The sequence below is a fragment of the Carettochelys insculpta genome, chromosome 31 (assembly GCF_033958435.1).
Source record: "Carettochelys insculpta isolate YL-2023 chromosome 31, ASM3395843v1, whole genome shotgun sequence".
NCBI classification, from domain to species: Eukaryota; Metazoa; Chordata; order Testudines; family Carettochelyidae; genus Carettochelys; species Carettochelys insculpta.
The window spans coordinates 11,890,447-11,916,588 of NC_134167.1; the positions used below are offsets into that span (position 1 = coordinate 11,890,447).

Here is a 26,142-nt window from a genome sequence, read left to right on the forward strand (position 1 = left end):
AGACCTGGCAAAGCCACCTTCCAGATTCTAACCCCTACCCGGCTCCAGACAAGAGCTTATTTTAAAAATTCCTCACTTTAAACCTAAATATGCTCCTCATATTTAGTTTCCCTGTTGGACTTTTGAGATTTTTCATTTGCCCTTCTATGGAAGTATCTGCCTTGTTCTGCTTTTTTGACAGGTCCCCTGCTTGCTGTGTGCATTCCCCACCAAGCTGTCACATCAGGAAGCAATCATTCACAAGGCTGTTTCTTTACTTTTGTTTTGTTTTGTTTTTTTCCACTCTGGCTTCTGAGCCCTATGATGTACAATGCATATGGCAGGGAAGCATAAATCATTTAGCATGCTCTTCACCTCTTGCTTTATTTATTTTAAGAAACTGTTTCAATGGGTAAGCTTCAAAGTTTCAGAGGAGTCTGTTAAAAAAACTCAGAAGGCAAATGGGCAACAGGAGAGGAGGAGATGGAGACAACCTTAAACCTTTGTCCTGGTGAAAGTAGAATTGACCCAGTCTGCTTCTACTGCTAATTCCTCTTCCCCAAGAGTCCTGATCTGGCAGGATGCATCCTTGATCTGGGATTTTCATCTTCTTTTGCCATCCTGACACGCTACACAATCCCAGTCCAATGTCTACAGAGGTCAATTAAAAGACTGAATCTGGTCCCAAATTCTTAAACTTATCTGTCCTCTCAGAAAAGAGTTTTCTTTCTTTCTCCCAGAGCCACTGAGACCAGTGACAAGGGAGAATGAAGTCTGCTCTGCAGTCTTGGTTCAGGGCCAGCTGGCTTTCAGCTCATGCTGAGCACGTGGAAATCTGGCCTTTGGAATCTTTTTAATCTTCTGAGCTCATGGGTGAAGACCCAACAAATGGTCATGGGGCAGCAGTTAACACTCAAGGGATCGCAGTTAGTACTCTCATTAATTTGGATTTGTACAGAAGAGTTCTGCAGGACTGTGCAGGTAATTGCATAGCACAAGTATTATTACTATTAGGAATTATTAATTAGTATCAGGATTGTGGTTTAACTAATGCAGCAGTTTGGTAACAAGGTTTCAGCTTGTCATGCCCACAGATAGAAAAGACGCCCACTGCTACTGGGGAGTGGAACTTGGAGGCCACATGGTGTGGAAACAGCCACAATATGTATTTACCTACCAAACTGGGAAATTAATTCATAGTTAACTTATTCTTCAGGCTTCATCTCTTTTTCTATTTGTGGCTTGTCCCTGAACAGAGTCATCTGCTCATTCAAAAATGTGTAATAAATAATTAATCACAGCTCATTTGCATCTCAGACATGATATTCAAAACTTCGGAGGCTGTACAGATCACGTGGTATTGTCTCTCTTCCCTGAGTAGTTGAGCACAACTTTTCTACAGAAGGTCTACACATGACTCTTCTATGGTAGGTGATTGTAGCCCAGTAGACATTCCTATATTGTCTTTATTATAGCTAGCATGGGTAACAATATCATGTAGACATGGTGGCTAAATGCTAACTACAGGTTGAATCTCTCTGATCTGGCCCCCTTTGGGATCTTACTGGTGCCGGACAAGAGAATTTGCCAGACTACAGGAGGTCAGTATTGTCTAGCAGTATTACCAGCACTTCCACTGCTTACTAGGCTCTTAGAAGACCGTTAGGGGTATATTACAGCTAGATAACAGCACAGAACACTGAAAGCCAGGACTGGTAGCTATAAACAAACTTTCTGGGACCGTGGGAGACTTGGCCACACCCATGATAAGTGGTCATCCAGCTAACTAGAATCATGTCAGTTTGCGGATGTTGCTGGATGAGAGGGTTCCAGATTAGAGAGGTTCAACCTGTAGTTTTAATTTACAATCACCCCATCCTGCGCAGTGTAGACATATCCAAAGAAGCAGACTTCTAATGAGAATTTTCATGCTGGTGAATTCAAAGTCATTGAAATAATTCAAACTTTTTTTTTCCTCCCAAACTGCTATGCATAATTCATGCAGCTACTCAGACTCAGGGCTGAGCACTGTTACATCACCATTATGTTAGCATGTTTCTCTAATGAATGGCAAACATTTCTTTAATATTCCTAACCAAAAGAAGTGCTTCATAAGTGCAAAGGTGTAACTTTGGATGTTGGATGTACTCTTCATCTGTGACTGTGCCTTGCTCCCATTATTACCCATAGGAGTTTGGCCGTGCATAGGTCAGGAAGGACGCTTGGCCTTCAGGGTTAACAGACAATACGACCTCTAACCTGAAATGCAAAAGCTGCAATTTTAGGAATGAAAATGCATTTACTGTGAGAGACTCTCTTAACCCCACAAAAGACTGCTGCAAATGCCCTTTTTAATTACCATATTTTCATGGTGCTCTTATTATTAATCAAGAATGATTTTGAAGTCTGGAGCTGGATTTATTAATCTGGCCATAAATTGTGCAGTCTAGTCATTACAGCGTGGGTAGAAAATGTGGGAGGTGTGTTTTATTAGGGCATGTTTCCCTGGGTGTGAAACCAAAAGTTCTTCTGAAAGCAACAAACCTAGTCATTTTGCCTTCACTTTATTAATTAGCAGAGTATAGCTCATATATATATATCACACTGCTCCAAAGAACTTTTCCCATCACCGTTGCAAACTGTTGGGAGAGAAGGCAATCCACCCACTACTAAAATGCACCCACTGCTGGGGTGAATTATGCCAACTGCTTTAAGGGAACAGAGCAATACCTACTTCAAGTCACAGTTCTTCCCACTAGTTAAAAATTATGTGATGGATTTTCTTTCAACTACATATGTGCTCAGAGAAAATGTTTCTTCAGCATGAAAAGGTCCCCCAAAAGGGGAAATGAGAAATAATTGAAAAATAGAGAATTTAGGGTTTTATGCTCCTGTTGTCTAATCAGTCAATTTACCACAACTGAGGGACAAAGATCAGCCCTGCAGATGGTTTAAGGAATTCTCCCAAGCAACTGGGACATACAGATGTGCTGGGATTTCCACACAACATTGTCTTCTGCTCTCTACGCTCACTTTTCACGGGAGGGCACCTAAGCAAAGGCCAGTTGTATGGCTACTGGTTTCAAAGGCCCAAAGAGCTGAAACTGTGTATAAATTCTCTCACCATCCAACATTAAACCATGATAGGTCTCAGGGTTATTTTTAAACAGAGCACTTGGTTTTATTCAGTTACTTGGCAAACAACCAAATTGAAATTTTATTGATTAAACACAAGAAAGAACATGGCATTAAAAATGAGCTTTTTTATTGAAAGGAGAATGAGTGATGATCCAGAACAAACTTCATTAGACCTCATCGTGTCTTTCTCCTTTTAGAATCAAAATATTAGTCTCTTATTTTCAGAACAGCCTTTCTTTGATGAAGAGAAGGTTAAACTTACTCTCTCCTGATAGAAAAGGCATTCAGTCATCCTGTCCTTAACAAGCACACAGACACAAGGCAGAGGAGAGAAAAGATGAATGAAGTACAGGTTTTGTTGATGTTTTTGGAACCCTGAACCACTCGTTAGTTACGAGTGGATATTCTTGCTGGCAAGTCAACCATGTCACCTGCTGCTTGGACTCTGGTTAGTTAGAATCTTCGTCGGGCTGGCATCTGGTTTGATCCTTTATACTCAAATGAGGCAGAGTGCGTGGATGCAATTGGGTTGACAACAAAATTCAATGACAAGTCATAAGAAAAGAGTAAGAGATAGGAAAAGATAGGACAGAAAATAACTTCAACAACGTTATTTTGGAATAAACTATTCCAGAAGAGATTTTCTGGAGTAGCTTATTTTGAAATAATGCTGCTACACACAAAATACATTTTGAAGTAGCCCTCAGCTAGTTCAAAATAAAGCGTCTACACAAATAAAGCCTATTTCAGGATAAAGCCATTGGATGCACCATGGTTTATTTCAAAATTGGTTCTATACCCTGTGTACAAAGCCCCTATTTAGAAACAGCTTTTTTGAAATAGGTGCTATTCCTTGTGGAATTAGGTTTAACTATTTCAAAATAAGCCAATCGGTATTTCGAAATAGCAGTTGCATTGTGTAGACGCTAGGCTAGTTATTTCGAAATAATGGCTGGAGTTTTGAAATAACTTTTGCTGTGTAGACCTACCCCAAGGGAAGGAAATACAATGCAGGATCTTGCATGCCTTTGCAGTGCTGGTAAATAGTGATCCCCACTGGCAGGCTGATGAATGGATGTCATGATAATGTGATGACTTTCAGCACTCACAGGTGAAAACAAACTTCCTGTAACAAGAGCAAGGCCAGCCTGTTCTTTTAATGAATCCAAATGAGTTGCAGGGAGGAGCCGGGATGCTAGGTGGGATAAGAGAATTGAGGGAGGGCAGAACTAAACTGATCTCTTTTTTTAATTCCAAAGTGGCTTTTTAAGAAACCCCAAAAGGTAAAAGCTGGGTGGCCTAGTTCATCCTCCCTCATATTTCATCCACCAAATAGTAATATCCATCACGCCAAGTTTGGTCTGTTCACTTCTGGTTCTCCATCTTCTGCTTTCAACAGGCCTTGGATTATATCAATGTGGTGGTTTTGGCTTTGAATGATCCATCTTTTGTCTCATTCTCTTGCGTTTGTTACAACATTCAACCTCATAAACTAGTTGCCCCTATTTTCCATGGTTATTGTAACGTTTTGAGAACGTTCACTTACTTTCCACATTTGAATCCACCATACGTAGGGATACTCTTTATAGACCCAGTACTCACAACTGCCTTTCTTCCCCTCATAGCATGTTATTTCCCTTGACATGGTTTGTGAGCTCTCTCACAGTACTCATGGGGTTCTACATGGTAGAAGCTGCAACAAACCCATTGGAGCAGCTGTATATACATAGCTACACCTTGCTCATTAGTATATCATTAATAATGAGGGTTACTTGGGACCTAGCAGTGCACCGGAGGTTTTGTCATGTTGTAGATTGTGGGGTAACAAGCAGAAGACACAGAAGGCCAGACTAAATTAGCACAATGGGCTGTTCTGGCTTTAGTCTAAGAGTGTGATGTCCAACACACTAGCCACGTGTGGCCATTTGGCCAGTTGAGAATGGCCAGTAGACTTGAATGATAAATATATTTTCAGAATAATGTGGCTAGTTTGCTTAGCATAGTGGCTACTGCAGGCAGGGCCAACCCTTTAGAGACTAAGAGCCAAAATAGCTGTGGATAGAGTGCAAAGAGCCATGTATTATCTATCCATCCACCTCCGCTATCTTATCTCATCTACCCCATTAATATAAAAATAAATATATAATACATATTTCAATGCTCTCCCTCTCCTCCAGAGCCAGGCACCCCAGCCCCTCCCCTCGCTCTAACCCAATGCCCATTATGACTGGGACTCACCGGAACCTCCTCCACTGCCATGTGCTTCTCCCTCCAGGCACTGGGGCACATGCTTGGAGCGGCAGTAAAGCAGTCAGGCGCACGGCTCCAAGCAGCAACCACGTTTCACTGGTCAAAGAGCCTCATGTTGCTTGAAAGCTGCCGATTGTCCCCCACCTACACAAGCTACTGTTTCAGAACTGGTTGGACAATGTGGGATCTAAGAAATCCATTTTTGTTCGCCCTTCCAGTGTGTTTCGGCACCTGCTGTTTCCTGCCTGGTCTTCACAAAGCATCTTCGCCACACTTTTAGCTCTTTGATTCTTCTTAGTCTTTCTTCTGTGCTCCAGTAACTGTGCATAGCCTTTCACTCATTCAGAGAGCTCCAGCTCTCATTTCCAGTAGCAGCTTATCCATCATCCTGTGCTCTGGTCTCAGTAGGATTCAGTTGTTATCATGTAGTTAGAAAGTCTTGGAAATGGTTGCTGCTAGTGATGATTTTACATAAAGACCAGCATTTAAATTGGGTTCTCGTCTCTTCCTCTTCTCCAGAAGAATCGGAGCAGCTGTGTTTACTCTTCTGGTGCTGAAAAGAGCATTAAGAAAATATTTGGGTATATGCTTGGAACAGTGAATTACTCCAACAATGCAATGGTTAATTAGTTTTCACTTTATTCATGTGCAGTTCATGTGAGCTGTTCTGTTCCTACCCTTCAAGCTTCTAGAATAGGATCCCACCCCCACTCCAGCCTTAAAATTTCTCATTGGCACAGGTTTCCCAGTGGAGGGAACCACCTTTTAAATAGGTCTCAAGCATCTACTGATATTCTAACCACCATCTCTTCTCACCTTGCTTCAAGCAGTACCAAGAACACAGTAGATAAAGCACAGCCCAGAGTCATCCTTACACTAATGCTGTCACTCTTGATACCACTAGTAGAACAGCATAAGGAGAAGTGTCTGAGGGCTTATCTATACTATGGGGAAGAGCAACCTGTTCAAAGTCGATCTTCTGGATTCGATTCCATGTGCCTGGTAGAGGTTGACAGGAGAAACTCAACCGCCCTGTGTGTGGGTGGCCCGATAAATTGATTGCATATAAGACAATTCTAGCTATGCAATTGCCATAGCTAGAACTGGATATCTGCAATTGACTTGCCTGCCTAGTGTAGACCAAGCCATAGACATGACTTCAAGCCTAGATGGCACATTAACACAAATGGTGTTCTGAGTTCAGCCAAATCTGGGAATGCCCAGCAAGTTGCAAACTGTGTTAGAAGCCAGCTGTTTTCTAAATCGCTTGCACCAGATGTCTTCAGCTCTACTGCTTTGGAATCTTTTTTCCTAGCTTAAGTAAAATTAGCACTGAATGTACTTTCTGATGACATGCCAGATTTTTAGCCATCACCTATTAGCTTCAAACCAATTGCTCTGAAACAGAAGGCTCCATCTCCCTACAGAAGCTCCTAAATAGCCACTCGTGATTTAATGGCATTACTTCCCGGTAAAACCTACCACATTACCATATGAGTATGCAGTATATTTGTCTCCAACTTCATCTTTCGTTAACACCTGTGTAAACTTGATGTAACTGGTTTCTGTGAGGAGGGTACTAGAAAGAATTCAATCACTTTAACTCATGCCTTGACCTGGGTTCAGCTTTAGCACTGCAATAAGTACAATTTTGCTGTAAAGGCAGGTGGCGTCTGCAGTGGATGCATCCCGGAGCTTAGAGAATGGATGTGTTTTCCTGTACTTTTAAGGTATTTTCATCGTGTTCTGTTCACTTGGTGGAACATTCTGAGATTTATGGCCCGAGCACATAAGAAGCTGTCTGACCTCTAGAGAATGAAATGTGATGAGCAGGGTTGTAATGCATTGTGTTGCTTCTCAGAATTCACCACGGAATCTAATCCCCTCTTGCTCAAAAGACCCTGGATTAGCTACTCATCTCAGGTTTATTGTGGATCCAAACCAACAGAAAACAATCCATTAATCCAGACTACTTTAAAAAGAAAGACCCAAGAGACATCATCTTCTCAATCCAATTGTTCTGCTTCTTATGTGACTTACAGAGTTGAGATCCTTAGCGGAAGCTGATTGGACATAGTTGGGATAGAGCTCTCGCTTGCTCTGTGGTATTACCTTGTTTTGCTTTCCTGGATTAGACAGGTAGGAAACACAGACACACATGAAAGGGAAACCTAAACAGTAACTGGATTTAAAAGAGCATTTAAAATCCCATTGATGAGCCCTTGTTTGTGTGAAGGAATTCTATTGTTTTGTCTTTCCCTAACCATATATTTAAAAACAACAAGAAGTCCTGTGGCATCCTAATAGACTAACAGAAATTTTGGAGCATAAGCTTTCGTGGGCAAAGACCCTCTTTGTCAGATGCATGGGGGGCAGGGTTCACAGGAGGATTTAAAGAGAGGGGTCAGTAACGGGGAGGGCCAGAGCTGACAAGATGTATTCAGTCAGGGTGGAAATGGCCCATTATCGGTAGTTAATGTGGAGTAGTGAATGTCGAGAGAAGAAAACAAGTCAGATCTGTCGGGGGGGCAGGGGGGGGATGTGGTCCATTGTCAGATATATTTAAAGGAGCAGTAAAGAGATGGAAAATACGTCTCTGATTTAAGAGGGACTTTAGCTACAGTCACCAATTGTTAGACGAATGCGTGTGAGTACTCTGTATAGAAACATCTCATGCTAGCTTGTCTCATTTTGCTGATGCAGATAAACCATCATTTTACAAAACTGTTAACCCCCAAATGCTTGTGTGTTCTCTCTCATTACAAGTAGCTGCTGTGCAGTGAGTCTTAGCAGCTAATCCCTGTAAAAAACCGGTGCAGCGCACAGGGGAGCAAATATCTTTAAAAATGGTTTCCCTGCCTCTGAGTCAAGAGGGGTGATTTCAGTGTAAACCCTGCCCGTGATGCAGCAGATGGGACTGGTATGTTTCTCTTTCACCAGTGCATCCAGGAGGCAGCAGCCCGGGAAAGACGATGTTTTGAATGTTTTTTCAAATTATTTTCTCATTTCAGCTTTATGGTGCTGCTGCACAACACGAAGGCCCCAGATTGAACCCATAAGCTGGGTAAGGGATGATACCTCTGGCAATAACCTTTATAAATATTGTCTTTATTGCCTTGGCCAGGTTCTACTCTGGTAGACAACATTGCCAAAAATCCTGTACCGAAGCAGTTGCAGGGCTGGGGCTATAACTCCTGCATTGGCCTCTAATCTAGCCTCACACTTAGAGAAAGGATGGTCCAGTGGTTAGACCCCTAATGTAGCACCTCAATTTGTGTCCTGGCTCTGTCACAGGCTTCTTGGATGAATGTAGGCAAGTCGTTTACTCTCTGTGTGCCTCAGTTCCCCATCTATACATTGAGAACAATGGTGCCAAGATTCTGGGTTCAAATCTTGATCAGTCTCTCTCAACCCCTTTTTTTATGAAGTTCCCCTTCAAACAAAAGAAGTGCCCCCAGAACCTGTGACTGTTTTTCTATCATTGCAACACATTTGTTGAAACAACTCAATCATAACTGGTTGGTTGGTAGAAATTGCTTATAGGCAAGCAACTTGCCATCTTACTTGTGAGTGTGCACAAAGGATAAATAACAAAATTAGATGAACATAAAATAAGTCCATTTTTAATTCACAAAGAAGGTTGAGAAACACTGAGTGAATGGACCCTCTGGAAGAGCTCTGCCTACCCCTATGGGTACATGTACCCCTAGTAGAGAAACACTGCTCTAGCTACACAAACTGCCTCCAGAAATCACAGCCCACAATAAGTGAGTATGGGTCTCCCCCTTCCACTAGTGGCTGGATCATAAATGCACTGAAGGGTGTGGGTTTAAAACCCATAGCCTATCCAACATAGCACAACAGTGGGGCTTGAACCCAAAATCTGCAGTACTACACTGTTGGAGTGGCTCTCCTTTTCAAAAACCATATGAGACTCATAACCCTCGGGGGCAGACCACCCGCTAGAATGGAGATGTGCACTTTCAGAACAGGTTACACACGCCTTCAATAGAGGACAGCAGTCTGTGGACGTAGAGGGTGTACTACAGTGAAAGGTAAATGGAAGATAAAGCTGACGGGCCTTCAGTGGAATCTGTGGCGGAAAACAGTGCCAAGTTACGTAAAGGATGAGCATGGATGGGACCTGTACTAGCGTGACCACATTGTCTTATGGCAAATACAGGACACCAGCCTCCCAGGATGGGGGGCTGCTGTCCCATGTCAGGGCTCCTCAGCAAGGGGAGCGGGGCAGCTGCCCCACAGTGAGGCACCAGGGATGAGGGCTCCGCAACCTCCTAATGAAGGGAAGCCTCCATAACGTCACAGCAGTGGGGTGCCAGGGAGCTGCCCCATGGCAGAGCTCACCATCAGTGGGAGCAGCTTCTGTGGGGTATCGGGGGCTGCCACCTCAAGACACCAGGTGCCAGGGAACAGGAGCCCCACAAAATAAGGGACAATTTGCCCGTTTTCTTAAAGTCAGGTCACCTGTCAGCTTAAATAAGGGACTGCCCTGGGAAAAATGGGACAGATGGTAACCTTAGCCTGTACCCCCAACTGCTTCTGCAGTGAGAGAAAAGGCAGTCTTTGAAGGGGAAGAAAGAACAACCCAAGGAAATATTGGTAGCTAAAGGGCAGGCCAGCAGGCAATTACAGCCCTTTCTGACAGCAAAGCTTGGGAAAGGTTAGAACATTCATCACAGGAGCTTGCAAATGATGTGGGCTGGGAATAAGGACTATGGGATGACTAATTAAAGCTGCATCTTCCTGGGGTGTGACTTTTTTAAGTTTGCTAAGCAGTCCAGAACAGCAGAAGTGTTCTGAATGGAGACCCACCCAGCTATGGCCCTCAGCGTGGAGATGGCAGGTGGTAGGCACCACACAGAGAGGAAACCAAATGCACAGAAACCTCTTATTTTGTCCCCCAGCCTCACTTAAAAGGGAGGGGAGATTTTGCTACAGTTAGGATTGCTAGCATGGCCTAGCAATTGTAATACAGAACAGGAAGTTAGGGTTTCTCTTCCCAGCTGCTCAGCTGATCCAGCAGTGCTCTTTAGCTTTTCTATAGCCCCACATGTTGCATTTCACCTGCTTCAGTGAGGGGTGAAGGGGCTTTGAATATTGAGAGTGAGACCCTGGGACCAGTGGGGGGGGGGGTTACCATTGACTTCAAAGAGGCTAAGATTTCATCCAGAGTAGTTGCAGAATCGCCAGTGAAGCTGCTGCATCCACAGATAATCAAATGCATATGAAATCCAGCCGCCTCCATTCTGCTTCACTGGCCACGTCTACGCTAGCAAGTCCTTTCGGAAAATCTGGCTCTCTTCTGAAAGAATAAGCAGAGCGTCCACACGCAAACTGCTCTCTAACAAATTCCTTTCGAAAGAACGTGGCGCTTCTTCCGGAGGCCCTCTTCTACTCCCAAACGAAGACAAGTGCCTTTTTCTGAAAGGTTCTTTTGGAAAAAAGCACGTGTAGATGCTCCGGGGGCCCTTTGTTCGAAAGAGTGGTCCTCATGGTGCCGGATTTTTCGATCCCTGGCCTGTTCTTTCAAAAGGCCAGGGGTTGTGGGGACGCTGTCTTTCAAAAGAGCAGGGTGCTCTTTTGAGCAGCTTTTTTGTGTGTGGACGCGCTCTATTGAAAGGCGATCTTCCGGAAGATCATCTTTCGAAAGATCGCTGTAGTGTAGATGCAGCCACTGTGAACACAGTGTCACTAGGAAGCGAGTTTGTTCAGTAACACAGTCAGAGTCATACGGTGGGTCTCAGTCACAGATTTCAAAACAATTGCCTCCATTAGAGATGACTGAAATTTTCCAGTTTCCACCCACATTTTTGCTGAAAAATGTTTATGGGAGAGGAAAAAAACACCCAAAATTACATTTTTGGCAATTTTTTTCAAGTTCTCTGTCAGAGCATTCCAGGGAATTGGCTTTTTTTTTTTTTTAAACTAGGGCCCAGTCTTTTCATCACAGCCTTATGAAGTCCCCACCTGGGGTTAATTGGATTCCCCAGGTGGCTGATTAGTAAACGAGCACCTGGACCTAACAGAAGTTCCCTGCTCAGTTAGAAGAGCTCTGTAAAGAGTGGTAGGAGGTTCCTAAGGAGGAGAGGGTGTAAGCAAAGTCTGAGCTCAAAAGCTTACTAGAAGGTGAGCTTGTTGGGGAACTTGTAAGAGGGTGCTCCCAGAGAGGGGTGTCTCCTAAATGCAGCCAGGAGGTCTCCCACATGCTGCCCAGAATTCTGCCTTGGCAAGGATCACCCTCTGTCTCTAGGACCAAACTGCCCTGCATGACTCACTTCAAAGAAGGAGGAACATGAGGCCCAAACCCTGGAAGCAGAGACTTGACTGAAGAGAACTCTGTGGGAAGAGCCTGCATAAAGGTAATTACTGAACTCCTGTTGTGAATGTAGCCTGAGAATAGGATCCCCCCACACACACACCATAGGGATGTTGAGATGAAAGTTTTGTTTATGTTCTGCAACGGCTTTTCTGCTTAATAAGAGATCCTCCACAGGGGTTTAGCATTTAGTTATTTGGACCTGTTGATGACTTGTTTTTTCCCCCCTCAAGCCTGATATGCAATGTCATGCCTACCTATAAGGGAAGGGCAGTCCGAGTCATGCTAGAAGGATGTGTCAGAGCTAGTAAGAATTTTTTCTGCTTGTGAACAAGTCTGATTGGGCAAAAATGGAATTTGTTGCTGTAGTGGAGCAGCTGCCCTACTCCTTCAAGGAACGGGTTAAAGCAGGCTGGAGGGAGCCTGAGCGAAGCAGAGGGCAGCTTGCTGAAGCAGCTCTGAATATAGGAAGCTGCTTGCCAAAGCTGAGTAAGTTAGGCCCTGGCTGAGGAGGGTGCAGGACTGCCTCTCAGCAAGGGAGCAGTGCTGGGAGGCTGAGGGGAGCTAGAGAGAAGCTCTCATCTGGCAGCATGTGGTGCCCATCTGCACATGCCTTGGATAACAAAATTTATTCTGTATGTGGCTGGAAAAAATTAGAGGGAACGCTGGTCACTATTCCTTCTGCAAGGCTCTGTTGTGCTATGGGACAGGAGTAGTCTGATCCCACAATAACTGGCTGGCCTTGGAGAATGCAGTTGGCGGCTGCTGCTGCTCTCCTTCAGCCCCTTAGCTTTATGTTTGCAATAGCAGCCAACAGGAGGCAGAGTCTGTAATAGCCTGTTAGGAAGGGAAATGGGACCATCGTTTGGCCAGCCACAGATTGCATTTGCTGGGCGATTTGCTCTCCTGGTGCATTACAGACTGCAAGCTACTAAAGTCGCTGGGAGAATGTCCTGAGGTATCAGTGGACGGACGATAAGGATGACTTCCTGGCGGTCCTGAAATTCTTCTGTTGTAAGCTGCGGTATAAAAAGAAGGGGAAATTAAGTAAAGGGTGTGTATTAGTTAAAGAGAGTTGGGAGAGCCCTGCCCTAAAGAGGTGTGTCTGAATGACCTTCCCATAGCAACCGGGCTCATAAGTAACCAAGAAAGGCAAATCCAATGCTGGTTTTTTTTGGTTTTTTTTTTTTTTTCCTGCTTCTGCCTTCTTTGGCAGGAAAAAAGATTCTGCAGTGAGTCCCTCACAGTTTGCTGTGTGGTTGATGCATGAAACTACCTAGAATCCCACCATACGCGGCTGGTCAGGGATAGCAAGGCAAGTATCTGTGTCTCATGAAAATCAGCAGAAGCAGCTCAGCTGAGAAGATAAATTCATCCCTGTGCAGAGCTAATGCAAAAGGCCCATGCACCTCTTGAAGCGGAGCACTAGTCAGGAGCTATGTTGGATACAGAGATGCCACTTTTATGAGCACATTTCCTGTGCTTGAACTCAGTGAGTTTCTTATTTAAGGCCGGAAGGGAGCATGTGACCATCTAGTTTGAACTGGCCACTAAACTGCACTCAGTTGCCCCATACAATGCCCCATAATTTATCTTTGGCTGTCCTAGGTAGCGAGTTATATGGGCCCGTGGTACCTGGACATCGGGAATACTTCTGGCTCGGGTGACCTGCTCTACCAAGCTGTGGGGCTGGGCCTCTTCCTAGGCCCCATCTGCCACCCTCATGTAATTTAAAATACTCTGGGAGGTCCCGGGAGCCACTCTTGGGAGCTCAGCAGGGTTAGAGCAGCTTCTGGCTGCTCACTTGGTGCAGCTGCCAGCAAGTGTCTCCTTGTGGCCCTGGTGCATGTCCATCTGCTGCTCCCAGGAGTCAGGACCAGTGTAAGGAGGTGTCTCTCCCCCCAGCCACTCTGTGCCTTGGGAAAATGTCAACACACTCAAAGAGTGAGCGGCCAGCAGCTGCTGTAACCCTGCTGTACTACTGGTGATAGTGGCAGGAGCCCTGTAGGGTGTTTTAAATTGCCCAGGGCTGGCTGGTGAGGTTGGGGATGTATGGGGGAAGGTGGAGTCTAAGGGCCAGCAGGGCCAGGGGATGCACAAGGTGAGGGAGTATGCAGAGACCTTCCACCTCCCCAGAGCTGCTGGCAGAGGGGGATGCCCTAGGTAGCTGCAGAACTCCCACTCCCCTGCACAGCCAGCTCCCTCCCAAAGCCAACACCCTTTCCTCTACCTGCTTCTGGGTGTGGATTCTGTGTGGGCTGGGTCCCACCAGCACTGCTGCAAACCTGCCACCTCTGGCTCCAGCGCATCTCCAGAAAGACCTCCAGGCTTGACTTGAAGCCATCCAGAGATGGAGAGTCTACCACTTCCCTTGGTAGCTTGCTCCACTGGTCATTCACCCTGACACTATAGACTTATCCTTGCTTTCAGTTTCTACTCCTCAGATTTTAGCTTCCAGTTCTTGCTCTGCCTTTTCCTGCATGATTTAAAGAGCCCTTTAGAACTTGGTATTTTCTCCCAGTGAAGATTAATAACACTATTTAACTGCCTTTAAAAATGGGATTACAGTCAGGAAAGTGTGCCCAAGGCTTACAAATAAGTTTCAAAAACAGTTTCTAGACATTTGTAGGAGCAGCAGAACAATTTTTCCCCCTTTCCCATTAACATTTCAGGAATAACCTTTTCAGCAGCGTTCAGAAACATGCTGAGAAAGGCGAACCCATGTGTACAGCTGCGAGAAAACGGCCATGGAGGGGTCTGGGAAAGTGAGGCTCAATTAAAATGGAGAAACAGAAAGGTAAAGGGAACAGAAGGTAAAGGTGTGTGATGATCTATATCACAACACATTTCTATGTGGCAGGCAGTTAAATAAACTGTTGGGTTATATAGTAACAGAGAGGAAGCCGTGCTAGTCTATACACTATCAAAACAAAAAGCAGTTGTGGGGTTATAGTACCATCTTGTGGACAAGAAAAATAGCATCTGTCCTTGCTCACTAAACTACCATTGACATACAATTCAGAGTTAAATCTGACCCTTTAGACAGAAACAGCTCCACTTTTGGCATAAACAGAGTACAGCACCTGGGGGAAAGCAGCTTCCCCTCCCTTGGTGTTCACACCTCCAGATCAACTGCTGGTAGTAAGTCACACCCTTCCTGACTGAGCTAACCTTGTTATCCCCAGCCTTGCTCTGGCTTATTTATAGCTGGCCCTGCAGATTTCCATGACCAGCATCTGATGAAGTGAGTCTGTGCTCATGAAAGCTCATGCTCAAAATTTTTCTGTTAGTCTATAAGGTGCCACAGGACCCTTTGTTGCTGTTACAGATCCAGACTAACACGGCTACCCCTCTGATACTCTACACTAGAGTTATTCCAGAGTTATTGCTCCAAAATAAGCTGTTCTGGAGTCTCTTCTGCTATGATCTGAAGAAGTGGGTCTGTCCCATGAAAGCTCGTCACCTAATAAATTATTTTGTTAGTATTTTAAAGTGCTACTGGACTCTATTTTTGTTTTGATCGTGTATAGACTGGCACAGCTCTCTCTGTTACTGTTCTGGAATAACATGTCCACACTACAGGAAAGCCCCAGAATAAGCAAAACTTGTTCCAAAATAGGCTCTATTGTGTGCAGGCACACTATTTTCTATTAGAGCCCCTGTAAGCCCTGATAGGTACTTGCAACCCCTGTTGTGGGCCTACACAATAGCATTATTTTGGAACAAGCTATTTAAGAATAGCTTATTTTGAAATCACCCCTATTTACTGTCTATACAGCCCTTACATGAAAATGTCAGTTTCAGAATAGGCAATATTCCTCAAAGAGAATGAGGTTTATAGAATTCAAAATAAGCTATCTGAAATAGCAGTTTTGCTGTGTAAACATGTGCAAAGTTATTTCAGAATAGGGTCCGTTTATTCCAACATAACTTTGCTGCATAGATATGCCCTAAAAGTTAGGGGTGCGAAAAGTGTGTTTTCTCTGTGGCCTCTCAAAATCCTAGTTTCTTGTCTTGACTTAAACCCTTGCATTCCAAGTGGAGCATAGATCATGTTCAAGTCTCCTCCGCTTCACTCTACCTTGAGACAAAACCTGTAATACCCCAGTTGTTGTCCTTCAGTCTCAGTAGATCTTCTCTGCATTGTCTGAGGTCTTCCTTTTTTGTGTTTTTCCTTGTGAGTTCCATTTGAGAGCTTGACAGACTATGCTTGGATGATGGTTTCCTGAGAGTGTGGTTTCAGAGCTATAAAAAAGGATTTATCAATATTGCATTGTGATTTAGTACGTGGAATTTCTCTATGGGCAGGATTGTTGCATATTGTCACTTTTTTTCCAGAGAGTAAGCAGCCCAATTAACTTGAAGTTGGGAGATTAAGATTCACAATAGCAAGGAGTGGGTAATGGTGTGTGTAGCACTGGCCTTGTGGTTAAGACAATGAACTGAACTTCAGTGGTTTGGACTCAAATCCAAGCTCTGCCTGAGACTTCCTATGTGACCCTTTTTTCAGCTCATTGCCCTCTTGAGACACCATTTTCCCATCTATAAAATTCAATGAAGTTATTTCTCTGACCCTTAGTCTGTCTTGTCCTGTAACGTCTTTGAGGCACAGACCTGTCTTCCTCTGTGTATGCACAGGAGAGCTAGAGAGGAAATGGCTTCCCTACTCCATAAAAACTTGAGATTTCTGAATTTTTTTTCAAGTTCAAATTGCAACAAAAAGTCAAAGTTTGGGAAACTTCTTGCTTCTGTCCCTTCAGATTTTTAGTTTGCAGTTCAATTCAATCAAAATGTATAGCTTCAATCACTTAAAATATTTTTGTCTGATTTTAGCCATTTAAAAAATAAGTTTCTGCAATAACTTTCCTTCACAGGAAAAGTAATTTGAAACTGGAAAACTGAAATGTTTCACTTACAAAATATCAGAAATTGGTTAGCTTGACAACTTCAGAACCTTTTTTCAAAATCTTTTTGCATCCCTATCTTTACTGAAACTCTGTTCCTCTTGAAATGTTTTGGTTTAAACAAGTTAGCATTTCCCTGACACTCTTGACCAGTTTGAATATAAAACATCAGGAACAAAGAGAGCAGTGATCCTGCTGGTGTATCTAGGGACCATGATAATATAAAAATAATGAGTAGGTTGCTGGTTCAAACCCCTACATTGTGTAGTGGATGAAAGCTCCCGTCTGATAGACCAGTGATTTCAGGTCACAGTTCATAACTATCCGTTGTAAAGACAAAGGTTAAATCACTTATGGAGGCTTTGGGTACATCTATATTTCCAGTCAGGGTTGATTTTCTGGAGTTAGATTTTTGCACATCTGGTAAAGACACATGAGATCGATCTGTCTGTGGTCAACAGTAGACCCCCGACCCCAGTCCCCCTTCTCCTTGCTATCACAAGGAGTAAGGGAGATTGACCTTCTTTAGTGAGGACAGTCAGGTAATTGATTTCCGATATGTTGAATCTAGCTAATGCAATTTGTAGCTAGAAATGTGTGTCTAAAATAACTCATTTTCCTGGTATAAACCAAGCCCTTAACTTCCCTCCTGTCTAGATGGGGCAAACTGTAGAATTCAACACCAGCATATCCCTGTTTGGATTGCACAGTCTCAAAAGACCTCCAGACGCATTGAGGTAAGCCTAGTGCTTCGAATTATCAGTGACGATATGAAAACGCCGAATAAATCATTCTCTGTGCTTGGAGTTTTTCCTCCTGTTACAAACATCACCCCTGCCTCTTGTCAACAGAATAAATGTAGGCTCTGAGAAGGTTTGCCCTGCAGCAACTTATGGTAAGCTACAGATAAGAGGCAGGCCCATGAGCCTGCTCCTGAATACCAGCACTGGGTGCAGTACTGTGAAACAGCACAGCCCTCCGGCCCTGCTTCAGTACACGACTAGCTTCAAGAGGGATTCAAGTGCTGTCTTGAATAGTGATGCCATCCCAAACCGGGGGCCTCTGTTCATGGACAGAGGGACTGATCCTAATTTCTCTGTGTTATATATAAGGGGGTGGGGGGGCCTCAAGGTGGGAGATGATTTACCTTAGATGCTTCTGGCCAGGGCCATCCAGAGCCTCTGTGCAGGGTCCCGAGCAACCCTCCACCTCTGCCCCTGCTCCACCCTGACTCCTGGCCCCTACCAACCTGGCCAAGGATTACCAGGGCAGGGATTGGGCAGGAGGCTGCCCCTTCCAGCACGCTCATCATGTGGTGCTCTACCATGCGCTCTCAGCCTGCTGAGCCATGCTTCTAAGGCAGCTGGAGGCCTCCCGGCCGACCACAGGACTCAGCAGAGCAACACGTGAGTGCGTGCTGGGATGGGGAGGCCAAGGGCACAAGCAATCCCCTGCAGCTGCTACTGCTGTCTGCCTCCATCACCTGCCCTCTGCCCCAGGTAATCCTCCCTCTCCCATCTGTAGGAGGGGTGGGATGGCCACCACGTATCCCCCGAAAGCCCGGGGACGTAGGCAGTTGCCCCACCTCATCCAATGGACAGGACGACTCTTTTTATGGCCATAGTTTGTGATCATCTGAGTCTTCAATGTACATATCCTCTCAGGCCCCTGGGAGGCAGGGCAGAGCTATTACCCCCATTGCACGTGTGGGACACTGAGGCACAGAGCTTGCTAAAGATATTTAAACAAGGCCTGGGGACACCAAACAGCTTTATGAGCCTGAATCTCTTTTTCAAAGGGGATTTAGGCCTTTAGGATCAGTGGAATGTAAACAGTTGATGGAGTTTTGACTCCCAAGTACCTAATTCCCCTTTGAAAAAGAGATTGAATGTTGCACTGTTGTGCACAGCAACACCTGAGTATCCTTTAAAAATGTGAACCTTGGTGCCCAGCAGGAATTTTCAGAAGAACCTAGCCACATCTCTTAGGCTACTACATCTCTTGAGGAGTTCGGCCCGAAGAGACTTGCCTATGGTCATGCAAGGAGCTTGTAGCAGAGTAGGGATAGAATCATAGAGCACTAGGACTGGAAGGGACCTCGAGAGGCCATCGAGTCCAGCCCCTTGCCCAATGGCAGGACCAAGTACTGTCTAAACCATCCCCGATAGACATTTATCTAACCTGTTCTTAAATATCTCCAGCAATGGAGATTCCACAACCTCCCTTGGCAATTTATTCCTCTGTTTGACCACCCTGACAGTTAGGAACTTTTTCCTAATGTCCAACCTAAACCTCCCTTGCTGCGGTTTAAGCCCATTGCTGCTTGTTCTGTCCTCATGGGCCAAGAAGAACAAGTTTTTTCCCTCCCCCTTATGACACCCTTTTAGATACCTAAAAACCGCTATCATGTCTCCCCTCAATCTTCTCTTTTCCAAACTAAAGAAGCCCAATTCTTTCCGCCTTTCTTCATAGGTCACATTCTCTAGACCTTTAGTCATTCTTGTCGCTCTTTTCTGGACCCTCTCTAATTTCTCCACATCTTTCTTGAACTGCGGTGCCCAGAACTGGACACAATACTCCAGCTGAGGCCTAACCAGTGCAGAGTAGAGCGGAAGAATGACTCCTCGTGTCTTGTTCACAACACACCTGTTAATGCATCCCAGAATCATGTTTCCTTTTTTGCAACAGCATCACACTGTTGACTCATTTAGCTTGTGGTCCACTATAACCCCTAGATCCCTTTCTGCTGTGGTCATTCCTAGACAGTCTCTGCCCATTCTGTATGTGTGAAACTGATTGTTCCTTCCCAAGTGGACCACTTTGCATTTGTCCTTATTAAACTTCATCCTGTTTACCTCAGATTATTTCTCCAATTTATCCAGATCATTTTGAATTATGACTCTCTCCTCCAAAGCAGTTGCAACCCCTCCCAGCTTGGTATCATCTGCAAACTTAATAAGCATAATTTCCATGCCAATATCTAAATCATTGATGAAGATATTGAACAGAACCAGTCCTAACACAGACCCCTGCTGAACCCCACTTGTTATACTTTTCCAGCAGGATTGAGAACCATTAAGAACTACTCTCTGGGTACGGTTATCCAGCCAGTTATAAACCCACCTTATAGTAGCCTCATCTAAATTGTATTTGCTAAGTTTTTTTATAAGAATATCATGCAAGACAGTATCAAATGCTTTACTAAAGTCTAGGTATACCACATCTACCATTTCTCCCCTATCCACAAGGCTCATTATCCTTGATAATGAGAAAGAAAGAAAGTTATAATAATTAGGGATTAAGCCAACCACCTAAGTGTTGCTTGGCTGCCCCTAAAAGGTCATATGGCTGGATGGGACCTGCTGGGACATTAAGTGCAGGTTTCCTCCTCGAACAGACAACCCTGTTGTGGAATCCTGCTCACAAACTGCTCAAAAGAGGAAGATATGTGAGAGTGGAGAGAGACATGTGACATGGGAATGTGGGTGTGTGACCAGTATAGAAGCTTTCTGCAATGTCTTGGACAAATCTTCCTGAAAAGACCAGGTGGGCCAGTAATAGCTTTCATTGGACCAATTCGTATGAGTGGAAGTGATAAGCTTTTGATCATAACTCTTCCTCTGGCCTAGAGAAGGAGAGCTGAGGGTAGACTACAGCCAAGCTTACCGAGGAGACAGTGGGGTGGGCAAAGGGAGCAGTTGCCCAGGAGCCCAGCATTTCAAAGGGGCCCAGCACTCCCACCGTTGTTGATGCTATTTTGGCAGAAGTAATATGTCTTTCCCAAGCGCGTGACTAAGCCAACCTCCATGCCACAAGTCGTCATTATGTATGCTCTGGCATGGACAGCACTATGTTGGGTGAGAGCTGCTTCTACTGCCATAGCTACTGCTTCTCGTGGAGATGGTTTTGTGATACTGATAGGAAAGGTCTCTCTGGACCCTTGTATTTTTATTAATTTACATGAGCAGTAACTATTTTTATTATGGCAATGCCCAAAGGCTGCCGCCTCCTTTGAGGTTGGGGCAAGAGGGACTTGATACCAAAAGATCAAGTGTAAGGACCCGAGAGAGGATGCAAAATTAGAACAATACATTTTAGAAACTTAAATGACCTAAACGAGCTTTTCTCTACCAAGAATGTCAGTGTTCATCTGACACCTTGCAGTTTACCAAGGTTGGAAGGGAAAGGAATGATTCTTCTGTGACATATCTGGCCCTTGTAGCTAATGACATTGGACCTTAAATCTGCTACTGGTACAGGACACATCCTGCATCTCAGATCAGTATAATTGCAGGGCATCAGGTGGGGGAGGAAATCCCTTTGTGGCTAAAGAAACCAATCATTTTTGGGCCAGGTTTGGTTTTTCTGTGATAGTCTGTCAAAGGCCGGTTAGAAGTTTGGGATGTTAGGAGCAGGGAGATGAGTTACAAAGTGTTTGAAAGGTGTAATTTTGTCCTGGTGAGACCACTAGCTGGGGATGAGGGATAAACTTGAATTCATTTTTAGGTCCCTGGCACTATTCACTGTAGGTGGCCAGGTGTAGAAAAACTTATGCTATGTCTATACTAGCCCAGAAGATTGACCCATTCGGGGTCGACCTTCTGGGGTTTGATTATGTGCACCTGGTAGGAATGTGTGAAATCAACCTCTTGGGTCACAGTCGACCCCTGTACTCCTCACAAGACACGAGTTAGGGAGATTGATGGGAGAATCTCTCCCATCGATCTTGTTTAGTAGGGACAGCCAAGTAAGCTGAATACAGAGAAGTCAAGTCTAGCTATGCAAGTGTCATAGCTAGAATTGTGTATCTGCAGTTGACTGACTTTGTCTGGTGTAGACGTAGCCTCAGACTCGGAACATACCTGTAAAGTCAGTCAATATTACAGATTGGTACAGAAAGGTTAATTTTATTTGCCTGAGAGCAGCAGCTGAATGGGAAAGAGAACCCAGGAGTCCTGGCTCTTAATCCCTCTGCTTTAGTTTTCATGATACAAGAACCATAGACAGTAGCAATGGGAAAAGAACATAGATGTATGAGGCAAGTCCTTCCCCCAGTGAATACAGGATGATGCTCTACTGCTGTGCAGCTTTTCTCCCAATGAAGACCATCTATTTGGGGAGACAACTCCATGAAAATTGTGTACAAGTGTTAAAAGGACTATTGAGCCAGCAAAATGATGGAGGTATTTAGCTGTCCCCAGCAGAATGAAGCTAAGCAAAAAAGAGTGGAATAATTTCCCAGGGCATGGGGGTGGTGGGGAACAGGGAAACCCCCATGACGTTATCTGATGTTGCCAAATGTCGCTTCCCATTCCTGTTTCTCCTTCCCAATGTGACCAGCTACCCAGAAATTGTATTGGCAGCTGAGCTGCAGACTTATTGATATTTCATGTGAAAAGGGTAAGTAGATTCCAACAGCTCAGGCGTCGCATATAATTGGACAGCTCCGATGATCAGTGTGTGAATATACAATGGTGTATCTGTGTAAAGCACACGGTTGCATGCAATGATCACAGTAAAACTGTATGAAACTCACCCGCTGTTGGGGATTAGGAGAAACTCAAGGTGGAAACTTGAGCCAGTGTAGGGTTTAGGACAAAAGCCAATGGGAACTTCACCATGTGAGAGCAACCCAGATAAAAAATAAGGGATCCAAATACAGCAGAACTCTGGAGCTTTAAAAATCTGAGCAGAATCAGGCCCTGAGGGCTGCAAGGGATTTTCAACAGCATCCAAGTGATGGAGGAACACAAGCCTTATTGAAAGGGACAGACCTTGCAGACATTTAGGCCATGTCTACAAAGCAATAAAAAACCTGCAGGACTGATGCTCCGAGCTGGGTCAGTTGATCTGGCCTTCGGGGGCTAAAAATAGCAGAGCAGACACTCGAACTTGGAATGGAGAAGAGGTGCTGAGACCCCACCAGCTGTCTAACCAGGATCAGTGACCCAGGCTGGCTGCAGCCCTGCTGTGTATCTTTAATGGCAGTGTAGACGTACCTTTAGGCATGAGCTTAACTTGCAGCATTCAGTGGGCCCACACACGTGCACAAATGTTTGCTGGATCAGGAACCATGTACCTCCAGCTCTGGTTTTTGGTGTTCCTGTGTTCACCCTGGACAGTAAGAGCTTTGTCTGTTTGAAATTGACAGCCAAGCTCTTGGTCTAGACACAGCATTCCAAATTGTAAAAAGGGACAGTTTTCACTGGAGTTGCATGACATGTTTATCGAAATCTCAAATACCTTGAAACTTGAAGGTATTTGTTTCGGAAAATATGTTCAATTTGGTGGGGAAAAAAATCCCATCAACTTTTGAAATTCATTTTATTTCTTATTTGGATTTCTAGGTGCTTCAGTCATGGACTATGTGCAAAGTGCTGTGCACAAATCTGAATAACCTCCCAATGAACTTGCAATCTAAGCAGATGCAAATGGCACGGGGTGCAGGGAAGGGATGCATGGCACAAGCAGAGTGAACAAATGTCATGTTCATTCCATTATTTCTTTGGGAAGGGAAATTGGACCCATTTTAAGCAGAAACTGGTTTGATTCTCAGATGAAACCTTCAAAAGCCGTGACTTTTCAAAATGCCATTTCAGTAGCTCCCACAGTTTGGTGCTTTTGCCAGGGTAGAGGGGAAAATTAGGGCGGAAGCTCTCATTTTGGAGCACTTCACTAAAAATGACAATTTGGAGGTTGCTAATTGACATGGCAGGCAATTATGGGTTTTTTCCTTAATTATAGTTACTTTTTAAAAATAATCTAAAAGCCCATGAGCAGTGTTCCCTGTAAGCTGAGCACTTGGGCAGCCCATCTCTGGAAATTCATATGCTGCCCAGCTGATTAGCACAGCATCCACAGCTGGCAGTATGTGTCTCTGTTGGTGGTGGACATCACACATTTTGGTGCACGTAACAAAATTTGTTCTGCCCATGGATGGGGGGGAAAAATAGCAGGAACCCTGCCCTTGAACCTAATCTTGCTTAGGCTGCCATGGTGGGGCTTCTCATGTATAGGTTTTATTGGACCATGCTGCACAATGCAGCTTTGCTCCATTATTCTGACTAATCACTTCTGAATCACTGATGGTGTATTTGACACTGTACCAAACACAAAATGAGGGCAGTTCTGTCCAAAGTGGTAGAGAGAGGCTGATATAAGAACAGATAGACTCAAGACAGGATGCCCTGGGCAGCACAAAAGAGGGACAGGTCTAGAGACAGATGGCTTTAAGGGGGGGTGTTTTATGTTCTTGCAAGTTTTTTCTTTCATTCATTATGACTGTTCAAGGCTAGGTCCTTGTTTGTTCACATGTCCCATTCTCCACTGAGATCTATTTGTGTCCTGTGACGTGATGCCGCTCAGCTCTAAAAGTCAATCAACATTGCCCGAAACATATTTTAACTAGGAAGCAGCAGTGCCATTGACATGAGGAGTCAATATCATGCTTGCATCAGTATTAGTGTGTCTGTCTGTCTCTCTCAAGACAAATTAAGCTTCCTCACCCTACAGCACCTGGGACTTCCCTTCATCCAAAAGGTTCTGCAGAGCAACAACTGTACCTCCCTTTCTACTTGCTTTTGAATACATCTGAAGGCTAGACAGGTACGATTGCTTATTAAAACTAGAGCTCTTTTTGTGGAACCTTGTGGGTCTGCGCAGTGCAGGTTAATAACAGTGCAATAATGTTCACAAGGTGTTCTTTTTAGCTAAGCCTCCACTGCACAGAGGCATGACTGCTGCATATGCAGAGACCCCTGGTCCAGACAGCCCAAATAACGATGGCAGTGAAGTTAAATACCCAGGGTCTTCAGCGTTACACAGCCTCTGCTACTACAGCTTCATTGCTGTTCTACCCTTACTTGTGTCGCGTTGTTGGGTAATACAAAAATTTCACCTCCTGTAAGAAATTATGGGGTTTTTCCTCTTACCCTGTGATAGATTCTATCACATGCTTATTTTTTGAAAGACTGGTTTTGCAGGAAGAGAGATTTTAGATGTTGTTGTGTAGCTTAATCAGAAAAGACTTTCTTCGTGGTGCTAGAGTGCCTGTGACTGTGCTTATAAATGCTACCTGTGCACATTAAAATAGGGGGAAAATCTGAGCCCCAAGTAAGCCAACCGCTCTCTTTCTAAAAAGAAATAATCCATGGATGACATTGAAGACCGTGCCACCTTGCTGCTACTGAGGTAAACAGTCTGAGTCCAGTCCAATGCTGATTTTGCTGTTTCACTAGCAGCATGGTGAGGTTCTGGAATGGGTTATCTTGGGAGGTGATGGAATTTCCTTCCTTCAAGATCTTTAAGCCCCAGCTTGACAAAGCCAGGGCTGGGATGATTTTTAGTTGGGATTGGTCCTGCTTTCAGCAGGGTGGGGAGGACTTGATGACCTTCTGAGGTCTCTTCCAACCCTAGGATTCTACAGTTGGAAGATTCCCATGGATTTCAGTAGGGTTTGAAGCAGACACTTTGTTTTGTAGTCCAATTTGACATGAGAAATGTTACTTCCACTTCAGGAAGAAGTAGCTGTGCCAACAGCCACTTCTGTGCACCACTATAACCAGGCCGCCCTTGGGGGCTACACAGTTTTAAATGACTAGAAAGAAACCTAGTGATTTAGTTGAATCAGTACAAAATCTGTGTCCATAAACCCTGATTCAGCAATGTGGACTAGGACTACTTCTTACATTGTCTTTGCGCAGAACTTACCATGTTAAGGCCCCACGCTTGGTGGAGTCTTCTCAATGCCCTTTCTGGGGTGCAAGACATGCCAGATTTTTTTAGAAGGTAAATCTTTGAAACACAAATTAAGCACAGGCATGTAAGTACAACTACTTTGTTTCATCACTGTTAGCGCATCAGTTAACAGTTTACTTCCACAACATCTCTGAGTAGTTTGTGTATTTTTATATGCCCACTGTACTATTTGTGGTGAGTAATAAATGAAATTACTTCACATATATTTAATATGCATTTAAGTATATAGCCCTCCACCCTGCCACCCCATCTCCATTTTTGATTTTTTGATAAAGGGGCATGAGAACGTATTTGAGAACGAATGAGGTGCAGGCTGCAGTAAAAGGTTAAGAACCACTTCTGTAGTATAAGAAAGACAATTAAAAGGCAGAGTTACTGTTTCCAGATGAGCTGGTTCACTGCAGCTTTTTAAAGGGGGAGATAATGGTCTGACTGTCTGTACAAGTAATCTGTTGAAGATTTTGCACTTCCAAGTACTCCCAGTCATTAAACAAGTGCTTGCAAATAAAGTGTAAGATGACCACACACCTCTTCACAACCTGAATTCAGTACTTCTATTCCCTATTGTTTTTGTAAATCTTTATTTTTAATGGAGCAAGTGTGTTTTATAATTTTAGTGGTGAGAAGCAGGAGTTGGCCATTAGTTTGCACTGGTACACAGAGCCCAGAACTGATTATCTGACCATTCTCAATATGACTTTGAAAAGTATAGATTTTACTGTCACTACTAATAACCATTCTCTCCTCTTCGGTGAGTGTGAAGGGCAATCCGTCTAG

General features: G+C 44.3%; 1 protein-coding gene across 1 annotated transcript in view; it reads left to right on the forward strand.

The window, feature by feature from the left end:
• The first annotated feature begins 17,320 nt into the window (after positions 1-17,320).
• Positions 17,321-26,142, forward strand: part of SLC4A5 (solute carrier family 4 member 5) — a 113,394-nt gene continuing 104,572 nt past the window's right edge. Inside the window, exon 1 of the mRNA XM_074981542.1 lies at positions 17,321-17,345. The gene's annotated coding sequence lies outside the window, so the exon portion shown is untranslated. The remainder of the gene's footprint in view (positions 17,346-26,142) is intronic.